This window comes from Palaemon carinicauda, chromosome 30 (genome assembly GCF_036898095.1).
Source record: "Palaemon carinicauda isolate YSFRI2023 chromosome 30, ASM3689809v2, whole genome shotgun sequence".
Taxonomy (NCBI): Eukaryota; Metazoa; Arthropoda; class Malacostraca; order Decapoda; family Palaemonidae; genus Palaemon; species Palaemon carinicauda.
This window is the reverse complement of record NC_090754.1, coordinates 50,515,847-50,530,494: the sequence shown is the minus strand read 5'-3', so window position 1 is coordinate 50,530,494 and position 14,648 is coordinate 50,515,847. Positions and strand designations below refer to the sequence as shown.

At 48.7% G+C, this 14,648-nt stretch overlaps 1 protein-coding gene across 2 annotated transcripts in view; it reads right to left on the bottom strand.

The window, feature by feature from the left end:
• The window catches only part of LOC137623096 (uncharacterized), a 62,013-nt gene extending 61,672 nt beyond the window's left edge, over positions 1-341 (bottom strand). Inside the window, exon 1 of one of the 2 annotated variants that reach the window (XM_068353755.1) lies at positions 208-341. The gene's annotated coding sequence lies outside the window, so the exon portion shown is untranslated. The remainder of the gene's footprint in view (positions 1-207) is intronic. The other variant, XM_068353756.1, reaches the window with a different exon arrangement.
• Positions 342-14,648: the final 14,307 nt, after the last annotated feature.

The following is a 14,648-nucleotide window of genomic DNA, read 5'->3' as shown; positions in this document are numbered from 1 at the left end:
TTTAAAAAATTCCAACTGGACATTGATTTTTTAACACTAAATGACCGGTTACCGAAATGGAAAATTATATAGATTATATATTTGACTTGAAAATGTATCATAATATTAGTCAATTGAAAAATTGGTCTAACTAGCCCACCGTATGCTATCTTAACCTAATCTACATAAAATTAACACTGTCTTATTATTTAGCCCAACAAAACTTACCTATTCCTTGTTCTTAAATGTAGATGACAATTAATTTGTTATCTTGTGATATAATTTGCCAATTAAGCGAATTGTTTATGTACAGTATTGCGTTGTTGTCTTATTTTGGTTCTCTTTCAAGGGGTTGAGGCTGCTAGTGAGGCGAAGTCTTTGTAACGGCTCCTCTAGTGATCTTGCGCTGTAGTTTAGATTTGAGTTTATCTTTCTATCATGTTAATTTATCTTTTCCACACCATGAATAGAATTTCTTCTTCTTATCCCTATTTCTTTCAACAATTAAAAGTGATCCAACAGTTTTTAAAACCATTCTTTGTAAGGACGTTATACATCTATTAATTCATGTATTTCTTTTCTATACTCTGGCAAAATAAAGGGTTAAATCATTTCCGATATTTTCACGAAAATTACAGCTTACAAGACCCATTTGTGTCTATTTATTATTATTATTATTATTATTATTATTATTATTATTATTATTATTATTATTTTTACGTATTTGTTCTAATGCAAGTGCATATGTATTGCGATAATATATTTGTTCTTGTTTAATTTATGCATTTCACTTCCTGAGCTCACTTTACTTTCTAATTCTGCTTTCCAGTTTTAGTATCCCTCTTTATGGTTACTGATTTTATTTCTGCCTTGATCATTCTTCCTATTTATCATTTATATTTATATTGACGTAAAGGGCCTGTGTTAAATCTTGCCAGCCGTCTCTATCTTGAGCTTTTAAATCAATACTTCTCCATTCATCGTCTCATACTTCCCGCTTCACAGTCCTCAGTCATGTAGGCCTGGATCTTCCAACTCTTCCCAAACCATCTCCATCTACCCCTCACCATGATCTCATCCACATGATTTATTAGAGATTAATAATTTTCCAAGTACTAATTTCATTTCAAAAGCATACTCCTCCATTGATACTTTGCCGATCTGTCTACACTCTACAACTTGATATGTGATAATATGTATACTTGGAGAATACCTGCATCAACACACGTGCCTCTGTACCTGATATTCTATTCATTGTTTTGTTAATTGGTAATGAATTAAGACTAAATTCTTGAAATGTTTGCTGCAGAAAAAATACCGTGTTTGGTTTCAAATAAAACAGGATGGGCAGGAGATTACAATTGTGCATTTGATTGAATGATTCTGATCTTTATTGAATAGTAATTAACTATTAATTGAAGCACATTGGATTTTCAAAATTGACAGAAATCAGTCATGCTGGGTGTCAAATGAGGGAAGAGAGCTCAGTGTCATATAAAACACAACGATATAATGATTTTCGAATTTCTTCGCCGCCATAGGTCAGTAACATTACACTTCATCCTGTAATAGTTCATTTGAACTAGTTTTCCTAAAGTGGAGCAATGAAGTAATAATAATAATAATAATAATAATAATAATAATAATAATAATAATACCAGGCAAACAGCTCTTTTTAGTGACTTATTTCATCTCTTTATGATCCTTGTTATTTTTCACAGAGCCACGACAGCCACAACATTTAACAACTCGGCTTCGGTCAGTTCTTCCTGGATATCAATAAATTTAGTGCATATTGATCTTGGTGCTATATAAAGGCTGTTGACGTTTTTTGGTAAGACTCTTTGTTCACATACAATTTGTAGCAGTTCCTTGTGATCAATTATTGGGCATTGTAGGTAGCATAAGTTGCCATTGTTCGATAGCTCAAAATACTGAAGTGAATACCTGTTTTCCCAGTAAGATTGGATAAAGGAATGATTTTCTTGGCATAATACCCGATAATCACCATATTTGTTTAAAACATAAAAGTATGCCAAAATAACAATTCTGTTATCCACTGTGAGTTATTAGCAACATAAGTAAATTTACCAAAATTATTGTAGGGATTCTTTGGTAAATTTGTATTGTATTACAGGGTGTGATTCCAAACAGTAATACAGTACACTACAATGAAACCGACACTTCCATTTAATCCTAATGAATGTAGATCATTGTTCCCTTAACTATGGAGCTTTTCTGTGACCCCTTTAGGGATTTATTTAGTTGGTTCGTACAGTCGTAAAATATATTATTGTTATTATTTGGATATATGTATTTGGTTGGTACAGTCGTAAAACTTTATTATTATTATTATTATTATTATTATTATTATTATTTGCTAAGCTTCAACCCTAGTTGAAAAAGCAAGATTCTATAAACCCAGGGGCTCCTACGGGGAAAATAGCTCGGTGAGGAACTATAAAAAAGTTTAACATAAGAGGAAGAGAAATAAGATAGAATAGCATGCTTGAGTGTACCTTCGAGTATTCTCTGGGGCAAAATATAGTTTGGCGTTTCCTCGTCAGGAGGAAGGGCAGTTGGGAAGCAAACACAGGGTTGAGACTTGGCTGAAGAAGGGTAAGTTAAGGATATGGTGGTTTAAGAGTGGCTCCAGGGGATGTAATCCCTCTGGGACCACAGCTCCTAGGGTAGGTTAGGCGAGGAACGAAGGTCAGGTGGTGTTCTAGTGTTTGTTTACCTTCTAAAATTGTTTTTTCATGCATAACTTTTGGAATGTTTAAGCCTATAATGTTTAAGAAATATAGGCGTCCCCCAATTATTTGCCTCAGAGCATCATGAACATTTCTTATTTTTTTTCAATAGGAATATTGTACTATAGTAAATATTTACTCACATTTTAATTACATACCCTGTGTCCCAACCAACTTTGCAATTGCATGTCTATATAAAACTTGCTTTGCACTTCCTCTGCAGTTTAGATAACTAGACTGTAGTCGAAAACCTTATAAATGCTTTGTTCTTCCTACCGGAGCAAAGTTGTACATCTATGACTTACAAGTGCATTTGATGTTTATTAATTGTATTTTATTCTATATATTGATTGCCAAGTTACTGAAAAGACAGTTGTTCCGTAACCGAAATACAAACCACGCTATTTACATTGGGTTTACCTTTTAGCGCAGCTGAAATGACGAGCCAATAGTTTTAACGAGGGTCAATTACCGCCGCGCTAGTTAACGGGGGGTAGGGGAAGGGTAGCTTGCTACCCCTCCCCCCCCACACACCGGTGACTTGCTTCACTTCACTTTTGGCTCGGCGATGAACAGACGTTTCTGCCCATTGTCCTCGTTGACAGCCTTTAATCTTTTTTCTGCTTTTTCTTTACGAGAGCTTGTGTGTGTGTTTGAAGTTGACTGCCGATTATTATTATTCTTCCCCGTGGCCGTCTTCGCCGTAAGGCTCACCGTCCGCTGCGTCGCAAGGGCCTCCCTTCCCCTTATAAGGGGGTTAAGAGGCGCCTTTTTGGATCTTCTTCCTCCGAAGGGGACTCTCCTCGTCGTACTCAGCCTACAGCTCCTGCTCCTTTGGACCTCTCTGCAGACCGTTCTCCAACTCCTGCTAGAACTTCACCTTCTGGGGAACTCGTCACCCGACGGGCAACGGTCCCTTCGGGGCAAAGGGATTCTTCCCTTTCACGTGCAGTGTTAGCGCACAGGCGCTCTCCTGCTCGTCAGCGCTCTCCTACTCGTCGGCGCTCTCCTGCTCGTCAGCGCTCTTCTGAGCGTCAGCGCTATTTTGAGGATCATCGCCCTCCTGCTCGCCAGCGCTCTCCTGTGGTCTCTGACCATCCTGCGCGCCATCAGTCTCCTGAGCTCTCTCGCGATCCTCCTCCTGTGTCTACGCAACATCGTCCGCATTCTCCAGCGCGTGTTTTAAAGCACATGTTCGAACACGCGCCTACGATCTTCCTGTTCGCCGCGCCACCTTTTCCTTCACAGGATCTCACGCGTCGCCCCCTTGCTCGCCAGCGATCACCTGCTCGCCAGCGTTCACAGGCGATTCTAGTATCGCCTGTTCGTCAGCGTTCTCCTACGCGTCAGCGATCACCTGTTTATCGGCGATCTCCGGACCGCCCGCGTGATTTACAACCTGCGTGCAGAGGTTCTAGAAGGACATGGTTCGCCATCTACTAGCTCGCCATCGCGCGATCATTCACCTGCGCGTCTTGCGCGCTGTTGCTCGCCAACGCATCACCATGCGACAACGCGCCATTGCTCACCACCGATCGCCTGCTGATCTACGCCGCCAGCGACCTTCCTCGCCCACGCGGCAACGCGTTCCCTCGCCATCGCGCCAACGCATTCGTTCGCCGACTCGGACACGCGCTCGTTCACCTGTACACCCTCGCGCCCACTCGCCTGCGCCCAAGCGCGATCATTCGCCTGCGCGACCGCTCGCCTGCGCGCCCGCGCGACCGCTCGCCTGCGCGCCCGCGCGACCGCTCGCCTGCGCGCCCGCGCGACCGCTCGCCTGCGCGCCCGCGCGACCGCTCGCCTGCGCGCCCGCGCGACCGCTCGCCTGCGCGCCCGCGCGACCGCTCGCCTGCGCGCCCGCGCGACCGCTCGCCTGCGCGCCCGCGCGACCGCTCGCCCGCGCGACCGCTCGCCCGCGCGACCGCTCGCCCGCGCGCCCGCGCGACCGCTCGCCCGCGCGACCGCTCGCCCGCGCGACCGCTCGCCCGCGCGACCGCTCGCCCGCGCGACCGCTCGCCCGCGCGACCGCTCGCCCGCGCGACCGCTCGCCCGCGCGACCGCTCGCCCGCGCGACCGCTCGCCCGCGCGACCGCTCGCCCGCGCGACCGCTCGCCCGCGCGACCGCTCGCCCGCGCGACCGCTCGCCCGCGCGACCGCTCGCCCGCGCGACCGCTCGCCCGCGCGACCGCTCGCCTGCGTGCCCGCTCGCCTGCGCGCCCGCGCGACCGCTTGCCCGCGCGACCGTTCGCCCTCGCGTGACCATCGTTCGCGGCGAATTTCGCAGCCAGTGGTAGCAGCAGGAACTCGTGTTCCTAGACAGCGCTCGGGATCGCCTCCACCCAAATGCAGGACTGTAGTGCAGGACAAGGAAGACACTGCGGAGAGGTTAGTGCATCATTCTTCCCCCCCTTCTTTTCAGGCAGGTACTGTGGTGTCCACTCCAAAGGATCGCCCGATCCCTTTCCCTCCTGCGAGGATTTCGAACTCTGTGTCCGTGGAGCAACAGCCTTGGTTTGGTCCTCTGATGCGGGCGTTAGTGAGGGTTATGAAACCAGCACTCGCCGATCAGGGCAACAAACCAACGGCTGCCTCTCCTACGCTGAAGAGAAAGAGAGGAGTGGACTTCGTGGTGACTTCCCCAGGGCGAAGTTGGTTCCCAAGAGGTCTGTCGCGAAGCCCCCTTCTCCTGCTCGAGTGCTTTCTCCTTCTCTCGTGGACGAGGCGTTTCCGTCCTCGGGTGAGTTCAGTGAAGCGGTAGTCTTCCCCTCGGCACCAAGGGGGGAGACTTTGTTTCATGGAGGAGAGTCGTCTCGTGAGGAAGGGGCTCCTCGAACCTCTTTGTTGGGATCCTGTATCCCTCCCAGGAGGGAATCCAAGGACTCCAAGACCGTCCCGAAATCTTCTTCGAGAATTCGCCAGGAACCCGCGGCTCCCCGGGGGAACGTCCACGCTTCACCCCAGGAAGAGATTCCTGGGACAGGAGACTTAGCTGCATCAAGGAGAAGATCAGCAGGAATCCGAACATCCCTTCTGGCAGGTCCTAAGCCTGATAAGGCAACTTAATGGGCTTGAAGGCAAAGACACTATCTTAGATAAGTGTTTGATGTTCGGAAGGCCCCTAAGTCCAGTGCGGCCCTGCCCTGGTCTCGGGGTCTGAAGAGTGCCAGAGCTAGGGCCAACGCTCAGCTCGCGATTCTTGCCGCCTCCAGTCGTTCCTCTGCCGGGAACAAGCTCATCCCTCCTCCTCCTCTTCAGCAGAGGAGGTATTTCGAGATCTTGGGTGAGGCCAGCCTCGCTCTTCCTCTCCATCACTCCGTGGAGGAGCTGGCGAAGGGAGTTCCCTTTGAGAAGCTCTCTGCCCGGCAGGTGTCGTTCTCGGCGGCAGAGATCCTTAGCCATGAAAAGGTCGCTAAGTGTGCCATGCAGGCCACTTCGTGGCTGGACTTTTGGCTAGGAACTCTGGGCATCCTATTGCGCTCGGAGGACTTGTCTAAGGAGACCAATAGGAAGGCCCTGGAGACCTTACTCTCGGGCACCCGCTCCATCGAGTTTTTGGCGCACCAGGTTACCACCCTGTGGGCCAACTCGGTGTTGAAGCGGCGCGATGCTGTGACCGAGAGATTCCATCCGAAGGTCCCCGCCGTGGATGTGTGTAGGCTCCGACATGCTTCCCTTCTGGGGGAGAACCTGTTTGAGCCTCAGGACATGGAGCAAACTGCTGAGAGGTGGAGGAAATCCAGCACGGACTCCCTCCTTCATAGGGCCCTTACAGCTCGGCTCTATAAGCCTCCAGCTCCGCCGCAACAGCAGCAGTAGCCTCGTAAGGCTCCGGAACAGGCACCGGCAGTTAAGAAGGTGGTGTCTAAGCCCCAGCCCTTTCCAGCCAAGGTTAAGAGGGGCGGTAAGTCCTCCAGGGGTGGCGGCCGCGGCCGCGGCCGCAACCCCTAGGGGTGGCAGTCCCCCTGCGTGTCCACCTGTGGGGGGATGCCTTCAGTGTTGCGTCCGCAGGTGGCAGCAACACGGGGCCGATGCTTGGACGGTCTCAGTGATCGGCCAAGGCTATCGCGTCCCGTTCACAACATCTCAACCTCCCCTGACAGCGAATCCAGTGTCGTTGAGCTCCTATGCCACGGGATCGGCAAAGGGGCTGGCCCTTCGGGCCGAAGTCGAGACCATGCTCGAGAAGGGTGCTCTCCAGGAGGTCGTCGACGGCTCCCCAGGCTTCTTCAGTCGACTCTTTCTTGTAAAGAAGGCTTCTGGAGGGTGGAGACCTGTCATCGACCTCTCAGCTCTGAACGGGTTTGTCAAGCAAACCCGGTTCAGCATGGAGACAGCAGACACGGTCAGACTTGCAGTGAGACCACAAGACTTCATGTGCACACTGGATCTAAAGGACGCGTACTTCCAGATCCCAATCCATCCGTCTTCCAGGAAGTACCTGAGATTCTGCCTAGACGACAAGATCTACCAGTTCAAGGTGCTGTGCTTCGGTCTCTCCACAGCTCCTCATGTGTTCACCAGAGTGTTCACCCTGATTTCATCTTGGGCGCACAGGAACGGCATTCGTCTCCTTCGTTATCTGGACGATTGGCTGGTCCTAGCAGACTCGGAGTCGACCCTTCTTCGGCACCGAGACAGGCTTCTGGATCTTTGCCAGGATCTGGGGATTGTGGTAAACCTCGAGAAGTCCTCTCTGCAGCCGTCCCAACGACTGGTTTATCTAGGCATGCTAATAGACACCAATCTCCACAAAGCCTTCCCATCAGACGACCGGATAGCAAGGCTGAGGAGGATGGCGGAACCCTTCCTCAGGCGAGAAGAGCTCCCCGCCCAGTTGTGGTTGCGTCTCTTAGGTCACCTATCCTCCCTGGCTCGTCTGGTTCCAAACAGCCGCCTCAGGATGAGATCCCTACAGTGGCGGCTGAAGTCCCTGTGGAATCAAGGATCCGATTCTCCGGACATTCTGATCCCAATGGGGTCTTTGGAACAGACGGACTTGCAATGGTGGCTGGTCGACGAGAACCTGCGGAAGGGAGTGAGTCTTCTCGTTCTCCCCCCGGAATTGACTCTGTTTTCGGACGCGTCAAAAGAAGGGGGGGGGGGCGCACGTTCTGAACCAGAGGGCCTTAGGCCTTTTGTCAGAATCAGAAAAGTGCCTACACATTGAAGGCCGTCTTTCTGGCTCTTCAGCAGTTCCAACGGTCCCTGGCGGGTCACTCCGTGGTGGTGATGAGCGACAACACCACGGTAGTGGCTTATATCAACAAGCAGGGAGGCACTTTTTCGCAGCAGCTATCCCATCTTGCAGTAGAGACTCTGAGGTGGACCGAAATTCACTCGATAACACTATCAGCTCGCTTCATTCCTGGCAAGAGGAATGTACTCGCCGACAGTCTGAGCAGGGCCTCGCAGATAGTGAGTACCGAGTGGTCTTTGGATCCTCAGATAGCCAACAAAGTCCTGACTTTGTGGGGTTCCCCGACCGTGGACTTGTTCGCGACAGCATTGAACTTCAAGCTGCCCCTGTACTGCTCCCCAGTCCCGGACCCCAAGGCACTCTGGCAAGATGCTTTCCAGCAACGGTGGGACAACATCGACGTGTACGCCTTCCCACTGTTCTGTCTGATGAGAAGGGTGCTCAACAGGACCAGACTTTCGGTCAACTGTTCGATGACTCTGGTAGCTCCGCTATGGCATCACGCGGAATGGTTCCCGAACCTTCTGCAGCTCCTGACGGAGCTCCCGAGGGAACTTCCTCCACGACACGAGCTTCTCAGACAACCCCACTCCGGCGTCCCTCACAAGGCCGTAGCCTCGCTTCGGCTTCACGCCCGGAGACTATCCAGCGTCTCCTCGCGGAGAGAGGCTTTTCGCAACAGGTTGCGGAGAGAATGTCTCGGCACCTGCGAAGGTCCTCTGAGGGAGTCTACTAAGCAAAGTGGAGAGTCTTTTGTGGTTTGTGTCGTGGGAGGGGTATTTCTCCACTCGATGCCACTATTCCAGCAATAGCGGACTTCCTCGTTTATCTGCGGAAAGAAATGCGCCTTTCTGTCTCGGCAGTGAAAGGCTATCGCTCAGCCTTAAGCTTGGCTTTCAGGCTGAAGGGCGTGGACATTTCTTCATCGCTAGAACTCTCTTTACTCATACGTAGCTATGAGCTTACCTGCCCCCAGTCGGAAGTGAGACCTCCTCCTTGGAACATGGTTCGAGTCCTCAGGTCTCTTAAGAGACCTCCCTTAGAACCATTACGCCAGGCCTCCGATCGTCACCTGTCTTGGAAGACGGCTTTCCTACTCGCTTTGGCTTCGGCCAAGCGGGTTAGTGAACTTCATGGTCTCTCGTACGACATCGCCTATTCAAGGGGATGGTGGGAGGTAACGTTCAGGTTCGTCCCTGAGTTTGTTGCCAAGACTCAGAATCCTGGAGTGCCGGATCCTCGGTACGACTCTTTCAGGATCGCGAGTCTCCGTTCTGTAACAAGCGACCCAGACCAGCTGCTACTATGTCCAGTGAGGTGTCTGAGGCACTACTTGAAGAGAACGGCTGCAGTCCGTCCTCAAGTGCGAGCTTTGTTTGTGAGCACAGGCAGGACTAAGAGGAGGGTCTCCAGGAACACCATCTCAGCCTGTATTCGAAGGGTTATCCACCATGCCTTGAATCCAGACTCTCCTCCGTCACGTCGCCCTCGGGCACACGATGTCAGGGGTATTGCTACATCCCTGGCCTTCAAGAGAAACTTCTCTGTGACGTAGGTACTTCAAGCTGGGGTCTGGAAGCGTCAGACGACCTTCACAGCCCACTACTGTACCTGCAAGACGTGACCCACAGGAGCCTCGATACGTTTTCTATCGGCCCTGTGGTGGCTGCACAACAGCTGGTCTAACCTCAGGCTCCTTTTTGGACAAGTAGCAGTAGGTTGAGGGCGTTGTTACCCGGTCTTAGTCTGCGTGAATGAAAGAGTATGTCTGACCCTTACTTCTTTCTTCATTCTCCCCTCTCTTGGGGAAGCAGCATCCTGGTCCTCGCATAGCTGACCTCGACCTCTGCAGGTAACCCATGCTTCTTTGTGCTCCTAGTATTAAGCTTAATTCTGTTGCGTCTCCCATACCCTGACGAGGTGGTATTGGGAACGTCCTATCCTAGAATTCCTATCTGAAGGTCTCAAGGTCAACTTCATAGGACGAGTCACTCTCCTCCACACACTGCTTATGTAGGCCACTCGTTCCTAGCGATGCTAGGAACTTGTGAGGTACAGGGGCTCCTTTTTTCTAGTGCTGCTCACTGAGGGATTGAGCCCCCGGGCAAGCCGAAGTCAGTAAGGCTGGGGACTTTCCACCCTTCCTAAGGGGTAAGTCACCCAATGTAAATAGCGTGGTTTGTATTTCGGTTACGGAACAAATGACAAATTCTAAGATAATTTGTAATTTTCCTAACCATACAAACCTTAGCTATTTACACATGTGCCCGCCATCCCTGACCCCCAAGTAAAGTCCTACCTCTAAGTGAAGTGAAGCAAGTCACCGGTGTGTGGGGGGGAGGGGTAGCAAGCTACCCTTCCCCTACCCCCCGCTAACTAGCGCGGGGGTAATTAACCCTCGTTAAAACTATTGGCTCGTAATTTCAGCTGCGCTAAAAGGTAAACCCAATGTAAATAGCTAAGGTTTGTATGGTTAGGAAAAATACAAATTATCTTCGATTTTGTCATGTTACAGGTTTTTGGGAATTTACACAATTAGATTCCCTTTCCAACTCAGGGTCTTGTCAAACTACTTGGCACAACTGTATATGAACCTTTTTTTTTTTTTTCCAATAGGGTACAAGTACTATGTGGTATACAAACCCTCATCTGTTAATTGAGGAGATTGATTTAGCACCAACTGGAGTTGGTTGTTATCAAAGTTGAATAAAGTTTGGTTATCCAGCTAGTGAGGATGTGAGGCAAGTGCTGTAACCCTGGCTCCTTTCCACCCGGATAGCCTTCACTTGTGATTCAGCCGGTGACTCGTAAACATGTACAGTATATTAAGTTCCTAGGAATGGTAAATGACACCAGATTAGGAAGTCTTTCCGTTTGAGAGCAACAGAGAGACTGAGGATGGTGTTAGGCCCCTTCATACTATTAGTCTCTCTACCAGCACATCGGGGATTCCATCTAATAGGCCACCAGTCTGCCGGGGAACTCCCGGTGACCAATAGAAAACAACATATACGGGCTCTCCAGTGGCACTTGGAATACACTTGGACCCAGCAAGGACCCAGCGGACCTTCCAGACTAGAGCAAAAGAAAGATCAGAAGCAGTGGACATCTACCCCCCTCCTCAGGTGGTAGACTTTTTCTCCCTCCCCAGGTACGGGATGCATCAAAAGAAGGGGGTGGGGGGCACCTTCTGTGGCATCTGTCAGCCCCCGGGCTCTGGTCTAAGTCCAAAGGATCCCGGCACATAATCCTCCTGTTTGAGGGTAGCCTTTTTGGCCCTGCAACAGTTTCATCACCTTTGGGCAGTTTACTCTGTGGTGTTGATGAGCAACAGCCGACCCAACCACGGTGGTGTCTTACGTGGCAAGCAAGGCATTGCCTTTTTAGCACCTCTGCCATCTAGCAGTGAAGATGCTAAGATGGACAGAAGACGACTCGGGGTCCCTAACAGCTCGCTTCATTCCGGACAGAAGGAATTTTCTCGCAGACATACTAAGCAGAACGACTCGGGTAGTGGGCTCCAAGTGATGTACTGTAGTTAGCCAACAAAGTGATGACTGGGGTTTTCCCCGACTAGAGATCGGTGTGCAACATCTCTGAACAGCAAGCTCTTGCTGTACAGCTCTCCGGTATCGAATCCCCTGCGGGATGCATTTCAACAACAGTGGGACAACATTGAGGTCTACATATGTCCCCCATTTTGCCTGACTAGTTAGAGCACTCGACAAGGGAAGTGCTTCCGCCAGCTAAGCTATGACCATTATAGCGCCGCTATGGCATCACCATTAATGGATCCAAGACATTCAACTGCTAACAGAATTCCCGAGAGAACTCCCTCCACATCACAATCTACTCGGATAACCATACGTAAAAGCTACCACAAAGCCGTAGAGTTCCTACTTTTGCCGGAAGCTTTTTCAGCGTTGCCTCGTGAAGAGAGGTTTTATGCAATATGTTGTAGAAAAGATGTCCGGATACCTCTGGGAATCTTTAGCTGCAGTGTACCAGGCAAAGTAGGCTGTCTTCTGTGGTTCAGGATGTGGAAGGGGTATCTCTCCTTTAGATGCCACTATTCCAGTAATAGAGATTGTTGTGTACCTTCGGAAGGAAGAAACTCCTTTCAGTCTCAGTGGTGAAAGGCTATCGTTCAGCCTTGAGCTTCACCTTTAGATTGAAAAGTTAATCCTTCATCATTGTTGGAGTTCTCTCTCCTCATACTGTACGAAGTTGCGAGCTTACCTGCCCTCATTCAGAAGTTAGACCACCTCCATGAAATGTGGTTAATGTTGTATAGTCTCTAAAGGAGCTCCCTACAAACTGTTAAGCCAGACATCAGATCTTTACCTGACCTTAAACGGATGAACTTCATGGTCTTTCTTACGACGTTTCTTCTACCCAGCATGATGGAGATGGGTAATCCTCGGCTTCGTCCTTGAGCTTATCGCAAGACCCAAGATCTGGCAGTAACTGATTCTAGATTCGTACCCTTCCGGATTGAGAATCGCCCTAATGTAACTGATGACCCAGATCAGCAACTACTATGTCCAGATATGGCTTTTAGGTGTGACCTCAAACAAACTAAAAGAGCTCGTCCATAAGTTGAACATATTATCTGGCAACACGAGGAAGGCTAAAAGGAGAATCTGAATGATTTCAATCTCGGCATGGATTTGCAAGGTCTTGGACCTGGCCTGGAATCCTGATTCTTCTCAGTAGACAAGAAAACCTTAAGAGTCTAGGGGCATTATTACGTCTTTAGCAGTCAAGGAAAACTACTTTGTGTTGCAGAACCTTTTAGTGGGTGTCTGGAAACATCAAACGACCTTCACCGCCCATTACCTGCAGTAACCTAACCCACAGGAACATGGAGATGTTCTCTATCGGACCTGTGATGGATCCACAACAAATGGTTTACAGTGAACCCTCGCTACTTCGCGGTTCGACAATCGCGGATTCACCACTTCGCGGGGTTTTCCCATAACCCATATATATATACATATCGCGGATTTTCCGGAAAATTCGAAAATACCGCGAAATCTGAAGACAACCAAATACGATATTTTGTTACCTGTAATTCCATTAATACTGTAATTAGTAATATCTGCTCTTACTGATTGTTCATTGCATTACATATGATATATAATTCAGCACAGAAAGAAATAAAACACGAAAAGAGAATGTGATCATACGATAATTCAGTACGTAGTAAAATTAAATCAAACATGAAACGCAAATCAGATGCAGTCATACCATATTAGAATGGTGTGTACTGTAATGGATGTGCTTCTTTTCCATGAATCTTTTGTATGTATACGTACGTAGTACAGTACTGCATCCAATAATATTCTTTGTTGCAAAAATCACATTTCGAATACTGTAAGCGTACGAGAGAGAGAGAGAGAGAGAGAGAGAGAGAGAGAGAGAGAGAGAGAGAGAGAGAGAGAGGCGTAAAATAGCGTACGTAAATTTTTATTATTATTGTTATTATTATTATTATTGTTGTTGTTGTTAATAAAATTATTATTGTTATTATTATTAATCATTATTATTATTATTATTACTGTACAGTATTATTATCATTATTTATTATTATTACGGTATTGTACTTAATCTACGTACGTTCAGTATGCGCGGGGCATCTTCTATGAGTAACCAACGCACCATGTACTGTAAGACGGGTTGTGATTGGTTCAAGCGCTGATAGATGACGAATCAAAACTCAAGTTTTGTTATCTAGCCTGTGATTGGTGTTTTGCCCGCATCTTCTACCCGCAGCATCAAAGTTCTCGCGGGGCTGGATCGTTCACTTTCTCTTTCCGCGTATTGCTGAGTAGACGTTCTTAAGTTTGTGAAGTTTAATCTGTGCTGTGTGCGACTGTTTTAAGTTGAACTTTTTGTTGAACTTTCTGTTAAATCCTACTGTACAATGCCTCCCAAGCGTTCTGCTTCTAGTAAGGCTGGTAGTGAGCCTAAACGCCACCGAAGGATGATGACGATAGCTGAGAAGGTTACGCTTCTCGACATGTTAAAAGATGGTAGAAGTTACGCGGCCGCCGGCCGCCATTTTGGCATCAACGAATCCACCGTTCGCTATATCAAAAAGGACGAGGCGAACATTAGAAAGACTGCTGCAATCACCTTTAGCAGATCAGCGAAGCGAGTCGTTACAACGCGTAATAAAACGATCGTACGCATGGAAGGTGCTTTAGCTGTGTGGATTGCCGACTGCCGGAAGAAGAACATAGCGTTGGATACGAACACCATCCAAACAAAGGCTTTGAGCTTATATGAGAATTTTGCTGCAAAGGAACCTAAAGACGACGACGGCAACCATGCTGAAGATGATGATGATGCAGATGATCCTCAACCAGGGACATCCACTGATTCCCAGCCTCAGAAACGTTTTTCCGCAAGCAAAGGATGGTTCGCGAAGTTTCAGAAACGCTTCGCCCTGAAAAGCGTTTCCCTGCATGGGGAGTCTGCTTCCGCTGACACTGCCGCTGCTGAAACTTACGTGAACCAGACTTTCAAGAACATTATCGCTGAAGGTGGATACAAGCCGGAACAAGTGTTTAATATGGATGAAACCGGCTTGTTTTGGAAGAGAATGCCGTCGCGAACTTTCCTGTTCAAAGAGGAAGCCAAAGCCTCTGGCTTTAAGGCATTCAAGGATCGCGTTACCCTCGTGATGTGTGGCAATGCTGCTGGATTTTTGT